Source organism: Anas platyrhynchos, chromosome 7, assembly GCF_047663525.1.
Source record: "Anas platyrhynchos isolate ZD024472 breed Pekin duck chromosome 7, IASCAAS_PekinDuck_T2T, whole genome shotgun sequence".
Lineage (NCBI taxonomy): Eukaryota > Metazoa > Chordata > Aves > Anseriformes > Anatidae > Anas > Anas platyrhynchos.
Genome location: NC_092593.1, coordinates 37,556,295 through 37,572,182, shown reverse-complemented (window position 1 = coordinate 37,572,182; position 15,888 = coordinate 37,556,295). Strand labels below are relative to the sequence as shown.

The following is a 15,888-nucleotide window of genomic DNA, read 5'->3' as shown; positions in this document are numbered from 1 at the left end:
ATATTCTGCCTAAATTTCCATGGTCCTCATTCAGTCCTTAGGAAACTGAAGCAAGGAACATCAGATATACCTTGTTACCTAGAAACTGCTTTTTACAGTCAGCCTTAACTAACAGCTACTGCATCCTTCCACAATTACATTCCTAAACCTATTGTGAAAATTATCCCTGACAGACTTCCAATTACTGTTCTTTCACTTGGTCACCTCTTACACAGTGCAGGAGCCCATACTATCGGTAGCTATTTCTTACTGACCAGGGTCACTAACTGGTAACATCCTTTGTTTCACCATGAAGACATACTTTCCATCCTCGAGTTTCACAGTACATTCTAATTTCTTACCGCAAGTCGGCTACAAATGGCTCGTCAACTATCTTAAGAAATAATGTGCTAAAGTCACATTTGCTCACTTCTAAGCCAGGTTTAATTAGTGGTACCCTTTTGTATCATGCTAAAGAATTTCCATTTTTCACACTTTATTGCAACAAGCTTATTTCACTGCTATAATGACTTAGGTCCTTCTGACATGCCTTAGGTTCTTCTGACATGCATCTCTGAGTAGTAACTTTTCAGCATGTGTAACTAGATATAGAAATTACATCCTTGATTTCTGTTTGTCAAGAGAACCACTTTTGGATTATATATAACTGCTGAAGAAAAAATTTGATTGCTACTTTGCATTCACAGTCAGGTTAATTACCACCAAAATGCTCAGATGCTTTTTGTTGCTATAGAGAACAGGAACAAGTATACCATCTCTTCTTATTTAAAAATAAATGCAGATCATTTTGAAGTGCATTATTTTACCTGGCCTCTAATTCAGTGTTATCATCTCCCTGGAAGTCAGAACACTGAGAGACAGAGATTAAGTGGAGGAAATCTAAGGCAGGACTGAAAGGCAAACCCACCTGTCTGGAAAGTAGTCCCTTTGTCTGCAGACTCTACAACTTGGAGGACAGATCTTCCTCCTAATGTCAGTGTTGCTTAGATGGATTTTGGGAATGCACAGTCAAAAGTAACACTATACCACAGCTTAACTAGTGGGTGCTTCTAAAATGGGCCAAAGCTATGCTGAGTTTTTCCCAGAACAGTCCACTGTACATTCTTTATTTGGCAAAAAACCTTGAGCACATCTCCATGGCTGTCACCAAGTTCCAGGTTCAATTATATGCTCTCCCTTTTAAGTGTTAAAAACTGAAGATTTCTTTGGTGCTGCATATGCTGCGTATTTCTTTTTCTTTTTTTTTTTTTTTGGGTGTTGGGGGAAGTGATTCGTTAATATTCAGCAGTGTAGATATCAGTGAGGCCCACAGGGCAGAGGAACAAGGACATTTTCTAAAAGGTTCCTACCACAAATTGTATAAGAATAATTAAGACAAGAAGAGTTTGGCATCAACATGAGCTAAAACTGAAGACCTAACAAGATTTTTAACTCCCAATCTTTGATTCAAGAAATTGTTAGACCATTAATTCCTTTTTTTCCCCCCCCTTAAATTTTAAGCTTTAGTATACCAGCGCTACATTTGGACTGCAAATGGATGAGGATGGTAGTGAATTGAAATTACAGATTTTCCAATCAAAAAAAAATAAGAAGTTCAAAATTGTAACATAATGAGAACCTCTTGACTGCAAAGATGACTCCCCTCCAGAGATGGCAGCACAGTTATTTTATTTATTTTTTGTCCAAAATCTTAATGGACTGTGTTAGCAGGGTTAAACTGGCATTACTAATACTGTGCATATCTACACATATTAAAGACTTCACTTCCACACTCCTAGCACCACCACCCTCACCCCCCACCCAAGGGAGACTATGTGGAGCACACTCAGAGCCATGTGCTCCCCAATTCTTACAGAAAATCCCTAAGGCAAAAGGAATCATTTTATTTAGGTTCTTTGGGATAAGGCAGGGCAGGAAGCTTTTTCTGTCACCATCAAACAAAGGTGAAAATTAGTGCTCACCACTTCTTGCTACCAGGACACCAACAGATCTATTAAGAGAAAAATCCCAAACAGGAATGATGGATTATTCTGAGCATCTCATTTCCCAGATATGCCCATTTAAACTGCCGGCTTTTCCAGAGCACATGTTAAGACCACGATGGGTAGTAAATGGTTTTCACTGTGCTGGGAACTGGGGAAAGAAACATTATTGGTAGAAAAGCCTCTCTTCGAGGACAAATGACACAATTTGTTCACCCCCAGTAACTGTAGTGACTTGGTACAGCTTTGCAAATCTATGTCATTGCTGCTGCGAATTGGTTACTTTAAATGGATCCTCACTTTTCTTCACACAAGGCATGGCAAATTGCCTGAAAGTAATTCTAGGTCAGCTACACCAATTTTTGGTTTAAAGTTACAATTATTTTTTCCAGCCTCCACTTATTTTCACATTGCTGATTCTTTAAACTGTGCAAAGGCATATATAATAATTTACATGTGAAGGGATGTGATACAGCAGTTTGAGAGCAGATTAATATTTCTGGTCAGATTCCTATTAGATGCTCTTCCAATGCTTTTACTGTGATTCCCTGGATCAGATCCTCAGCTTCTGCATTTTTAGAACCTGGACAGCCTTTCAATTGTCTGACCTTTCTACAGACATGTTTTCTCCAGATGATAAAATTGAATATAATTTCACTTTATTCAGTATTAATAAACTGAAAACAACATCAGTGCCTACTCTTGGCGAAGCGCCTGAATTAAATAGGTCTCTTAATGTATCTTCTATCTGTACTACAGAGCTATTTAAAAGCAATATGCTGAGTGTGATGATGATAAAAAGACCCTTTTTCATTCGTTTGTTTTTAAGCTCAATATATTCCCATTGAATGTTTTCCTTAGCATAAACAGTTGCCAATACAAGCCTGTGTATTTACAATAAATAACTATCTAGCTTTACAAAGAAACTGTTTTCCTAAGCAAGATTGTTCTCTTTCTTAGGATGCTAAAATTCCAGTATAAATATTTATGAAGTCAGTGCACATCTCCACACTTTAGTGAAAAATACCTATTGGACAACTGATGCAATGGAAGTTTTCCCCTGCACTGCTTCTACAGGCCTCACCACTTTGGAAAGAATCGATTATTATTTACAAAGCTGCTCCAGAGGTATTGTTTTTTATTCTTCCTCTGAACGAATGTTACTGGAAAACTTTGAAGAAATTCTTATCAGTCACCTGTGTTAAGGTAATGTTCTCCAAAAAAAAAAAAAAAAAACAGACACAAGTAGTCAGTTACTATTGTTACTATTTTACAGACAGACCATCATAATCATAATCAATGATTAAGTTTGTTTATTATGAGTCTGTAATCAGCAGGCAAATCTGAATACAGTCAACACCTCAATCCAACATCTTGTGGATATTTTAACCTCAAGTCTTCTGTTGTCTTTTTTTTTTTCCTGTATGAACTAAGTCACCATCACTTCTATTTTTAAAAAAAGAATAGATTTACACTAAGAATAAAAATGCTCAGATTTAACAAATAAATCCCAAGTAATCCCACTTGGCTTTACTGAAAGTATTATGCTGCACCATAATTCCTTAAGACCATCAACGCTATATGTATGTATAGTCTATAGCAAAGCATCTCCATGTAACTGAGAATCCATATCAAGCTGGATGTCATCAGCGGATGCTGGAGACATATTCACTTACTTCATTTAAGCTTGCCACTGGTATTTCCAGGGATGAGTTGAAACAAAGTAAAGGGATTAAGTTCAGAGGCCTGTAGAAGTCTCTTCTTTTACTTGGCTAACAGAATTATCTCAGGAGTGAATTTTCTATTTTCTATGTAAAAGGTATTATGAGTAACATTGACAAGATTGTATCTTGCTGTATCAGATCAAGGACCACAAGAATTAAGAGCAGCGCCAGTAGCTTGAAAACAGTCTGTCTAAAGAGTAACCAGCGTGCCCTTGCTCTTTAAAGGAGCTGAGTTTTCAATCCCTCCTAGTTTTAGATGTCTTTACCAAAACAAACAAAACAAAACCCAAAAATAAACAACCAAAAAAAAACCAAAACACCAAAACACCTAAACTACCACCATACACCAACCTCCAGAGCAACAATGGAAGTTCTGGAGAACAACAGTATCGCTACAACTCCTATGTTGGTAACAGAGAAGCCTTTCTGCAATTCTAAGAGCACTTCATCTAAAAGCAGACCTTCAACCATTGCTTTGGATTTTCAGATGTCAAATTGGGAAGGCTGCTTGCACAGCACATGGAGCACACTGAAGATAGCCAAAACATCTTCCTACAGTGCAGTCATGTTAAGTAATGAAATACTTATTTGCATCTTTACCCAATAAAATCCCATATAAATATAGGTGCCGATAATGTAACATTATTTATGGATAACAGCTGTCATATTTCCCAGCTGTTTCCTTGTTGCCTGCTCTAACATATGTTAATTTAAACTTCCACCAAATGTCATGGTTTGTTTGTAGTGCTCCAGCTGCAGCTTGGCAAATTTTTTCTTTAGGTTTCAGTTGGCTCTGGAAACGATTACACAGACAGCCCATAACAACATAAACAAGTCTTGTGTGGCTGCTGAGCTGTTCGTTTACTCGGATAAGTGAGCATTTGCTGGAAGAAGCAAAAAAATGGATATGAACCGTCTCACTTATCTTCATTTTCTGAGGTATTTTTGGATGTTGTTAGTAGAGAAACTGCAGGGGACACTGGAGTCAAAGGAATCTTTAAGGAAAGATGCATCATGCGGAACATTTTTTATTACCTCAATAACCATAAATTAAAATTAGTTAAACCCACATTACTAGATAAATCATATCCTCAGCAGGATCTCAGGTGAGGTCCTCACTTTGCAAAGGCAACCTTAAAAACATTAATTGATTTAAGAGAGCGGGACTGGGTCTTGTGAGACTACAGGCAACAAAAGGCTTCAATGTAAGATGACGACAAGAAAAAACAGCATAAAAAAATATCACAGTCTGTGTATAATTATCACTGCATTGCAAAAAAAAAAAAAAAAGATATTTACCAATGAATTGTCTGAATTAGACAACTGAAGGTGGAGAGAAAAAGTGTGTGTAGGATTAACAGGAGTAGTCAGGCATGTTGGCTTTCTTTCTCACAGGAAACTTTGGATCAGAGTAAGTCTCATACACATGCTGAAGACAAAGACCGATGCCAAGGGGAGGCTCTGACTTCTCATACAGCAGCCTACGCCATCTCTTCTCTGCTGCACTGCCTCTTCCTCAGTGGGGCACTGGCATTTCTTGGAGACTTGCAAACAGAAAAACCACCTCCTGCTTTCTTGTCCCCTATGTTGCCATCCATTTTCAGAGATGATATTTAAATTGGACTAAAGGTCAGCCTCGGCAGACAGAACAACTTATATCTGCTTCTCAGAGCAGGGTAGGGATCGATACCAAGAAATGGAACTTTCACTTCTATAAGTGTACAAATGATAAGATGATGCCAGCAAGTACAATACAAATATTGATCAATTTAAATATGTGAGTAAATGGAAGAGAAGAAAACATCAGCTGTGGTGACAAACTGACAAAGAGGCTGACAGCAAATAAAATGGATGTCAAGATGGGAAATCATTCTTTTTATTATTCATTTTTCCTTAAATTCACTTTGTATGACCTCCCTGTCTTATCACTGTTTTCAAATCACATTTTAAACTTCCCACAGAAAAGTCTCTCAATACATGCAATATAATGATTTAGCAAATAACTTCATGTTCTGGATGATTATGATGTAGCACCTCTGTAGAAGTAAAGGACAGAAGAGAAACAGAATTCCTATGTCACTTTGACTAGAATTGAGAATTTCTCTCTAACAAGAAAATTGAAGATTTTTTGTTAGAAATTGTGGGCCACCTGTTACAGGAACATGCTGCATCCCAGTTTGCTCCAGCCTGGCAATACTTGTTCTAACTGACACCTGTAGAAAAGAGAAAGCTGCTATAGGTAGAAAAAGCTTCATTTCAACTGGGACATATATTGTCCCTGTGGAGGCGGCTGTGTGTCACTGACATGGTTACACAAATCTGCCTGTGGGACTAACTCTGACAAATAGCCTGTGCCTGTGCTACATCCAGGGACCAAAGGGCCCCAGCTCTCTCAGTTAACATCAGGACACTTCTCCACTAACTAAAATATTATGCTTATTTAGATAAGTTTTATCTAAAAATAAATTCTCATCAGTAAGTCTATTTTTGCCTTGAATAATCCAATGTTGACTAAGCAGAGGGCCAGCATCTCTCCTCTTATACAAAAGCAATTCTACAAATGCTACTGAACTGCTTTGACATTAAAACCTTCCCTTCAGCACAGTACACAGAGAACAGAGTACTTCTTCCCTCCTTTCCAGCAGCACTTCTCTGCCAAAAGTTGCTGAATTAGAGGAGGCTTCTAGCTTGTTGATGTTCTGCCAACTGACAAGAAAAATTAAATTTCACCCAGTTGAATCAGCCTCGTTCAGTCAAGGGCCATTTAACAAGTTCTTTGAAAAGCTCAATTTCATCACCAGTTAAATGCAACTGCTTATCTCTGATAGAGTTACCATAGCCTTAATATTGACTTAATCCCCTAGCACAAAGATTAAGAAATGGATATTACTGAACAATGATTCCACAAAATGATGGTGCAGGAAACTCATTAAAATATTTTTGTTTTTAAGCTGTTTGATTTTAATGGCCAAATGTGCTTGAATGGCATCCTTACCTTCCCCTAGAAGCTGTAGATGACAGAAGTTTTTGCCAGAAGTTTTAAGATAAACACAAACACAAAACAACGATGTAAAAACCAAGCAGTTCTGCACTGTGGTACAGAATCATGGGATTTTGCACCATCAAATTCATCTCTGCAAATGCGATACGCAATTTGCTTGAAAATCTGAAGACCTTTTCTGAAACCTTGCCCTTGGCTCTTATTATACGTCTAGCAGTGGAAGTGAAAAGAACCCAGAAGACTTCAAATCAAATACAGAACATTCAGAGCTTTACTGTTGTGAAAGTAGATAAAATACCTGGTAGCTGTTTTGAGTTTATCTTCATCATAGATTTTCAGTAGCACAACTCCAGATGGATTGATGTTAAGCTGCTGCCTGCATGAAGCAATGAGGTGATCCTTCATCACCTTTTCCATAGAATCATGAGCTGCACTTTGAAGCATAGGCTAAATCTGTGAACTCCCTCTACTTTACCACTTGAGAGTGGTCTCAATGTGCAACATCCGAGTTTTCCATTAGTGAAAGCAACTGGGGATAAAATATTAGCATACTCCAAGTCTTTGACGTTTCTTTTCTTTTAGGTGTTGAGACTTTCAAGCCCAATCCCCCAGACTAGGAGACACCGCCTCCCCCATTTTGCATGCTTTTGTTTCAGCTTTAGAAAAGAACTTTATATTTGTGGTTTCTAGATTTGTCTGCAAGAAATATAGTACAGGTAGCAGGACAAATAGTTTAACTGAAAATGAGACACAACATTTGACTTCGCTCAAAACTGACTTCTCCCTATAAATAGGGTCAGTTTAGCCTAAATTAAACATTTTATTCACTCCCAGATAAGCATTCCTTAAGATATAAAGGCTTCTTCACAGATTATACAGGTTCAATGTTATAGCACCCATTACTAAACACAGGCACAGGGTGAGATTTTGTTAATACTCTCAGAAATGAGAAAAAGATAAAGTAGAAAAAAGTTGGTTTCCACTCATATCCACTGTAGAGGAGTTAAACTCTGTGATACACCCACAGAACAAGCTAAGCTTTCATGTTGCTCCTGCTACAGATCAAACACGAGTATTTCATTAAAATAATATGTAAGTCTCTGAACATTAAGCAATGCCATTAAAGTACTTCACCAAAATAGCTTATATACAAATACTGCAATGCAAATGTTCACACAAATTACTCCAAGAAAGCATTTCTTTGCAAACAGAATATACTAAAAGCACTTAAGTAACCTCAGCATGTGCTTAATTCTACAGACCCTGGTATGGGTTTCAGAAGCATGCAATAACTACAGGTGCATAAGAAACAGAACTTAACCAGACACCACCACCTTAGTATAGTGCAGACCTCTTTATCAGAACATTGATACTTGAGAAACAGGAAAAGAATGGTTCTACCTGAAACAGTCTTACTAAAAAACTTGGTATTTCACAAAATACTCATGGCTGCAGACCTCTCCCATCATTATGTCCAGAACAGATCTTATCACTGTAGTGGAGACAAGAGAGACCTTATTGCCAGACCTATTTTTACATGATCTTATCCTACATCTGTAAAATGTCCTACAAATTGCCTGTCTTGAAGGTTATAAATGAAGTATGACTTTCGTCACAGGAAACAGCCACATCTCCTTCTAACCAGCCTCTGTAATAGGCTCAGGCAGTTAGTTCTGGTGGCAGACATCACTGTCACAAGTGCTGCACCTCTCTCCTAGTGTGGGTCGCCAAACCCATGGACAAGGCCCTGTGACACCTTCCGCTCTTCTGGAGCCTTCCAATTCCACCAGGGAAGCTGCTGAACGATGTACACCTGACAACAGCAATCAAGCCCCAGTGTGCCCACATAAGGTTTTGGCCACGTAATTTGTGCAGAGGTTGCCAGATATTTCAGTAGGTTTTAATACTAATTATGTTTTAATTCTGATTATGGATTTTCCACTGAAACTAAAAGATCTTGCTAGTAGAAAGAGCAGTCTTCCTTTCATTTTTTTTTAAGCAACCACACACTGCCAACACTTATTTTCTTATAAGGTTAATTTAAAACAAGGGCTTGAGCCTTTCACTCTCAACTGTGTGATCACTTGGGACTCTGAATATAAGAAAAAGATTAAATGTGAATACGAGTGTCATCAGTTTGCTGATGTTACCTTATTCTTTTTAATATTTCAGCTTCTGTGACAATCTGTGCTAAATGCTGAGTGAGTATCTGGGCTCACATCTCCAGTATCTATTTGACTAGCTGGTCCTTCAAGGGATGGCCTGCCACTCAGAGCCTCCTACATCTGGCAAATGGAAATATTTATTTCCTTTATCCCTTGCAGCTTCACATGCACTGATGTGCCTGTGCCTATCATGAAAAGCTTCAGTTTGCTCTTTGGGTCAAAGGATGCTGAGGATACAAGCCACGACAGCCTTATGCTGAATGCCCCAGACTGGTGTGAGGACCCCATGGCCTCATCCTGCCCTCTGCACTGAGGGGTAGTTTGGGGCAGCAATGGCTAACAAGGCACACCGAGAGCAAAGCCCCCATGTTAAAGAAACACATCCAGCTATTACCTGATTGTTGAGTAGAGGGATATTTTAACAGCCACCACAGCACTTGGCAAAGAGCTCCATGTGGAATTTCACACTGACAAAAATCCTCTTGACCTGGTCTAAACAAGAGTGAGCACCAGTAATCTTGCATGGCTAGACAGGGATCAGATCAGGGTCAATAAAGAATGGCAGAAGATGGATTAAGAAACGGGAAAACAAAAATAAGTATCATGATAGCATTCAGCTACCTGTGATGGGCATATTTTAGTGGACGTGGAAACATGTATTCTGAGTAAATTCAGTTAATAATAAAAGATGTGCTACATGGCCTGCATTATGCAGGCAAGAGTCTGGCACAGCACATCTGAACACTTGTGACTTTCTGCAGAAGGTATAAATACACACTCGTAGGGTCCAAGCTACATTACATTTATCTTTCAGCTTTCTGCACAGGAACAGCTATTCTATGGGTGAGAAATACTGTCATTTTCAAAAATTCCTTTACAGCTTGCCATAAACAAGCAAAGTTCAGGACCAATACCTTAGCCCATTTTTCCAGAAAACTCACGTTGACTGTATCATTTAATAAACCTGACAGCTCCTGGAAGGAGCTTAGCATTTTCTTTATCCCTCCTAAATTATATGAGTTCAAAGAATTTTAATATTTGTGATTCTAGTCTAGAATCCATTAACAGTTAAAGAAGAAATTGCTGCTAATAACTGATCTCACAGGAACACAAGAGAAGGTGCACAGATACAGGATAAATGCAAAAAAAAACAAACAACAAAAACAACACAGAAGGGATGCTATGTTCTCCTCGATAGTCACAGCTGCTCTCCTCTTGCTTTCCTGCAGAGAGCAACTGCCAAGTCCCCCGAGCCCATGAAGCTGACCCTGGCTGCACATCAGCTGTTCTTCCACGGGCAGCTCCAGCACCCCCACATCAAGCACTTGCAGGCCACCAGGGACTCCGCAGCCCTCTGACCCACTTCATGCCAACAGATCAATGCCAAAGAGGCTTGTCTGGACATTTTACCCCTATGAATTCTTTAAAGTTACCTGATGTTTGAAGATGTTGCAGTAATCACGAACTCTTGAGCTTATGGTAAGGTGCACCTTATAAAAACATCCAGGCTGACATGATCTTCCTTTTCCTGCCTCTGTAAGTGGTTTCTTATGTTGGCTGAAATTCAAACCAACATTAAACTATACCCCAAGGTTAGACTTTTTCCTACTAAATAATTGAGAATACAATTAAATGATGCTTCTATTATAGCTCTTGGTACGCTCCAGCTACTTTTTTTAGAGGAGAACAGCAACCTATGTTAGCTCTGAAGTCAAAGGCAGGATGACAACTACATCTGGCATCCAGCAAAAGATTGTATATGTAAGCAGAAGGAAGAGGCAGGTAAAGTTAGCTTTGACTCCTATATTCATGTCCATGGGGATACAGGCAGAAATCACGATCCACAGACCCAACAGAAAACCCCAAACAGCTCAGATCTGATAAAGAATTAAAAGAAAAGCATGACAAAAGTAAAGGGAAATAATGTCCAAGCTTCAGAGGTAACTCAGTCTTTTAAAGAAAAATCCCCTCTACCCCCCAAATGCTTGAGCAAATATCCAAATAGTGGCAGTAAAGTTATGACTCTCCTTTTGAGGTTTTCCAGAGTAAATCCCTTCTAGTTGCTCCCAGTTGCACTCCAAGCAAAAGATATAGAGAAAAGAGTTAAACCATGAAGCAGTAATTTATATTCAGTGTAATTAATTACTCTAAACACAGAGTTTTGTTACTTCTAAGATGTTGTCCCTTGGTTTAGCAGCACATTATGACTTTATTCCAATGTTCTTTTGTGCTTTTTCTTTTAACACAGTAAGTAAAACAGAGAGGTTTTGAGGATGAATTATTTAGCTCTCTGCAGAAAATGCTCTTTAAAATCTTCTTCTTGGGGACATTGAACACATTTATTATCCTGGAAAAATTCAGATCCAGCATCTGTTGTCCTGTGTGTTTTACTGCCTAATGATGAGTGTGCTTGTGGGATTTGTTTACAGCAGGGCTTTCTGGATTTTTTTGTTATTGTTTATTTCACTCAGAAAAAAATAGGAATTTGAAAAACATTATTAATATTTGAATGGAACGACTTATGAGTTTTTGACAACTTACTGATTAATTCAGGTGGTTTCCGGATTGCCCTCCTTAAAAGAGCTGCAATATTACAAAATAAAGATTAAGGATGTGAGGAAAAATGAACAAAGGTAAAAGAAGAAATATTTTTATTGTTGATCCCTCCAACTGCCTATAGTCTTACTGTATGGTCTCACTGCTTTAGGACAAAACTCTTGGCCCATTTCCTGAAGCATCTTATATTTTCCTACGTGAGAACTAGGAAGCTAAAACTACAAATAAAACCACAGAAGAAATAGGTGGAGGCTGTAGGAATGAAATACTGATTTCTGGAATTAACATGATACATGCAAAGTAGAAAAAGTACTTTGCTTGTACCCCTTTATCTCAAACCAGGAGGTATGAAAACTTCATTTGAAAATGTCCTGCTTGGCATGACAAAAGCCACCTGCACCAGTATTCATCTGCATCAAAGTTGATCTTATTGGCCCATGTGTTGCCTTTCTAAGCTCCCCAGTTTTCACACATTTTTACATGACTTTAGCTCTTCTCAGTGACTTTTCTGAGGATTACTGCAAACTTACTTATTCTTGACAAGAATTTCTTACTACTACTACTACGTGGTTCTGTTGATCGTTTGCTCAATTGCAACTCGGACTACTAATTATCTTCCAAACAATACCCAGAAGAACATAAAAACATCAGAGAAAGGTCAATGCGATGACTGTCAGACACACATGTACAGCCAATAGCTCCATCTGTATTGCCGAGGGTAAAAAACACTTTCAGGTTCATCTTTGCAACTTGCCACCAGCAGGATGCTCAGCTGAATGCATGGCAGTCAAGATGAGGTTCCTGGAACAACACTTGCGCTATCACTATTTCTGATGGCTGCATTGAGATTGCTGAAACATAGGAGTGGGACAAATTTTAGGGCAGGTAATTGCCCATTTGTTGCTTTGCTTCATAATCTGTGTCTTAAAGTTCTGTGATTTCTACTGATCTCTACTGGGCAAAATTTTTATTTTTAATTCATAACTAACAATTTTTGTTTTTCTTCACCCCCTCTTTTATTAATTTATTTATTGCCATGCAGGAGCAGGGACTGCATGGGCAGGAGAGAAAGTCTGCAGCCTGCTCCACCTCTGGTACCACAACAGGGTGCAACCCTGGCTGCTTGGTGCTCTTGCCTAGCAAGAAGGTGCTTGTGCACAGCCCCACTGACTTTGCTTCTCATCTTGAACTTTTTTTTCCCTCCTAAATCATACCAGACACCTTTCAGTAATGGTTATGTGAAGACTACTGCACTAACTCAGAGGAATTTGCTAAACATCTTGGAAATTGAGCCAAACATCCACAAAAAGGAAAACCATTTGAATCACTGCAAATGAACCCAGATTCTAGAAGACTGCCAGGGCCCTAGCACACTCCAGGGCCTCCACAGTTAACCTCCATTCCTGTGCCGTAATGATTTCGGAGAAGATGACAAGATCCTGAAATCAAACCACTAAAAAAAATCCACAGAGGGAAAAAGTTTTAAGAAGTTCTGTAGGTTACAGTTGCCAGGGAAACCACTTCACTGCAGCCATATGGCCAGAAAATCTATCTTCTTTGTTCTCTGGAGGAAAAGAGGTATTTTGGTGCAGACAAAAAAAAAATCCCACAGAAGTTAAGGAGAAAAACATTCACGCAAATCCACTTAATCACTAATGAGAGAAGAAAAATGACTTGCCAAACTGTGCTACAGAAACCCAGCAATATCTAAAATATGAATATAGGGACTGCAAGTTCAGCCTTGCTTTACATTAGGACTTTGAAGAGAGAAGTTTTCTTTGGTATAGGAGCTCTTACTGCAAGCATAAACTTTGTGGATTGAAAGATGATCCCAGCATTGGGTTTAATTTGGGGCTGGGGTACCCAGGAGCTCGCTAGGACTACCTTTATACCTGGTTCTAGACAGGCAGGCCACTTTTAAATATGAAAAACACTTGCACCTCAATGATTTTTTCCTGCTCAGCAACATGGAGTGACCACAGAATCCCTTGCAGCTCTGGAAAGAGATGGTGAACCTGAACCTGGTTGGTTCTTTGCTCAGAAACAGAAGTCCACCTGTTGCTTGACTGGATCTCTTTCAGCTCGAATGGTTTCCCAGTGGAACTGTTTTCATCCCTATCTGTGATGAGATGTTTGGAAGAACTATTTAATATCCTAATAGCTAAGCAATTGATTGAAAAACCTTTGAAAAGAAATAATCTGCAAAGTGGTGAAGATACAAATAACCTAATTTTACTCTGACCACAGCTAATCAGTCCCACTTTCCAGTAACAGATTGCCTGTACATTCAGAATACTTGCTTTTCCTCTTATAGCAACATGAATAGAAATGTTAATGATAAACCCAGTAGTTTCTGCACATTATAAACAATGGATATTTATCTGCTGCAAACACTATATAGATGTTCTCCAAAAACAGACACAGTTTAAATACGTGTATAGTCATAGCTCACTTTTTAAATCTATCTCTACACTGGCATCAAATATGTTTCTGATTTGCCAAGGAAGAGTCCAAGGTGAGAACAAATGCAGATTGCACCCCAGGCAGCAATAAATGAAACCCTAATGGTGACAACACGGACTGTGCTTTACTGTACCAGTGGCATAACTGCGCAGTCTCCCCTGCTCAAATGGGGCTTTGGGTGTGCTACTGAAGCATGGTTCTCAGAGAAAGTGATAGAAGGTACGTGGGTGCCAAGATATAAGGATTTGTTCTGTTCACATCCGTGCTTGCAGGAATAAAACAATTGATGTCAGGGCTTGCAGAGGGGAAAGAATATTCCCTTTTCTCTTACACTCACGCTGATATTTAATCTGAACCCTGCACCAAACAGATTGCAATGCCCAGGGCCCAGCCAGTTAATCGCAGCACATCAGCCTCAAGGCACCCTGCTGTGAGACTCTGTCGTTACACCTTAGGAGGGATGCTCAGAGCAGCAAACGTCAATTCATGATGGACTGCTATGTTCTGCAAGCATGGAAGTGTTTTTCATCTAGCTTTTCAAACAAAAGTGGTGACTGGAAACTAGACTCCTTCTGAAGGCCTATATTTAAATTGAGAACAGACTCTTGATTTAGTTTTCTAACTTGATGTTTCTGTCTTTCTCAGCATGCCTTACTTTCTTTTTCAACCATCTTTTCAAACCTTAATGTTTGTGGGAAGTTTCCATCCCATACACTCGCACACAGCCTTTGCCTTAGGAGCTAAGCAGGTCTCAGCATCCTTGCAGATGCTTCATAGCTCCCAGCTAGCACTGAGTTACAGAGAGGTCAAGAGAGCTTCCTGGGAGGACAAAGAAACGTGACCCACATTTTCTACCTTCTTTTCAAGGATCTGGATGTCTGGGCAGACTATTTTGAACAGTGGCATTAAGAATATTTTTGCTGGATCTTAAGATTTCATCCGGGTAACTGAGAAAGCTTCTAGAGGATATGTTTGGAAGTATGACATGAAACATGCTAGAGACCATCCCTACATCAAGAAGTTCCCAAGAACTTTGCCAAGAAACAAAACGGATAAACAAGAGCAAGCAGATGCAGCAGGTTGCCCCTACATTTATTAATGAGCAGTCTCAGATCTCCCCATCATTCACCGTGCTAGACACTTGACTTTCCAAAGAAACCTTTGCTACCCACCTAGCCCTCTCTGCTTACTGTCTGCTAACCAAGAACATCAGCTTTCCAAGAGCTCAGCTGAAGAACCAGTGGCTGTAACAGGCATTGCTGCCAAGCAAGATCACCGATTAGCAAATCGCTGAAGTGGCACAGGTACCAAGCTTATTCTTGTTTATGCAGACCTTTTCTCAGGCCTACTGCCAGCCCACCCGTCTTGTCAAAGGAGCAGGTTGGCAGTAGTTTTGTACCTTTGGACATTTATTCTGGCTAATTTAGCAACTGATCTTCTACTGCCTGGTGCTTTTGCAATAAAGTCCCAGTTGAGGCTTCCAACTGAGAGCAGTTTGCATAAGTTCCTGAATCTCTGCTTCGCAATCCTAGCATCTCGTTCCTTTAGACGAACATGAAGATTGCTCCTAGCGATACCTGAACCTAAAATGAACCAAAAATGTATTACATCTTTTCAGCTTGCCAGGCAGTGGAGGAGAAATTCACACCAATCCCAGCTCTCAGAACAGCTGTTGCGACAAGGTGATATTGCTAAGGAGTTTCAAATAGAAGCCAAGGCAAATACTCTCCCTGCAAGGGTTCTGCTGTGTTTTGCAGTCTCCAGCTGGAGTCTAATTGCAATTTCAGCCAGCACACAAAACCCCCAGCATTTTCCACTTCCAAAGTTTTTAAGGAATTTGAGAAAATTAAATAGTAAATCATACTAACCTAGATTTTCTTAGACCCAACATGGATTCTCCAGAGATGTAGTAATTTCTTTATCTGTTCAGCTGAATTTAGCAAAGCACTTGTTAAAATAGTGAGATACAGAGGAGAACAATACTTCATTTCACATAT

General features: G+C 39.3%; 1 long non-coding RNA gene across 1 annotated transcript in view; it reads right to left on the bottom strand.

Annotated features, from left to right (window-relative positions):
• The window catches only part of LOC106017808 (uncharacterized), a 498,210-nt gene that overhangs the window by 180,946 nt on the left and 301,376 nt on the right, over nucleotides 1-15,888 (bottom strand). The window lies entirely within an intron of this gene.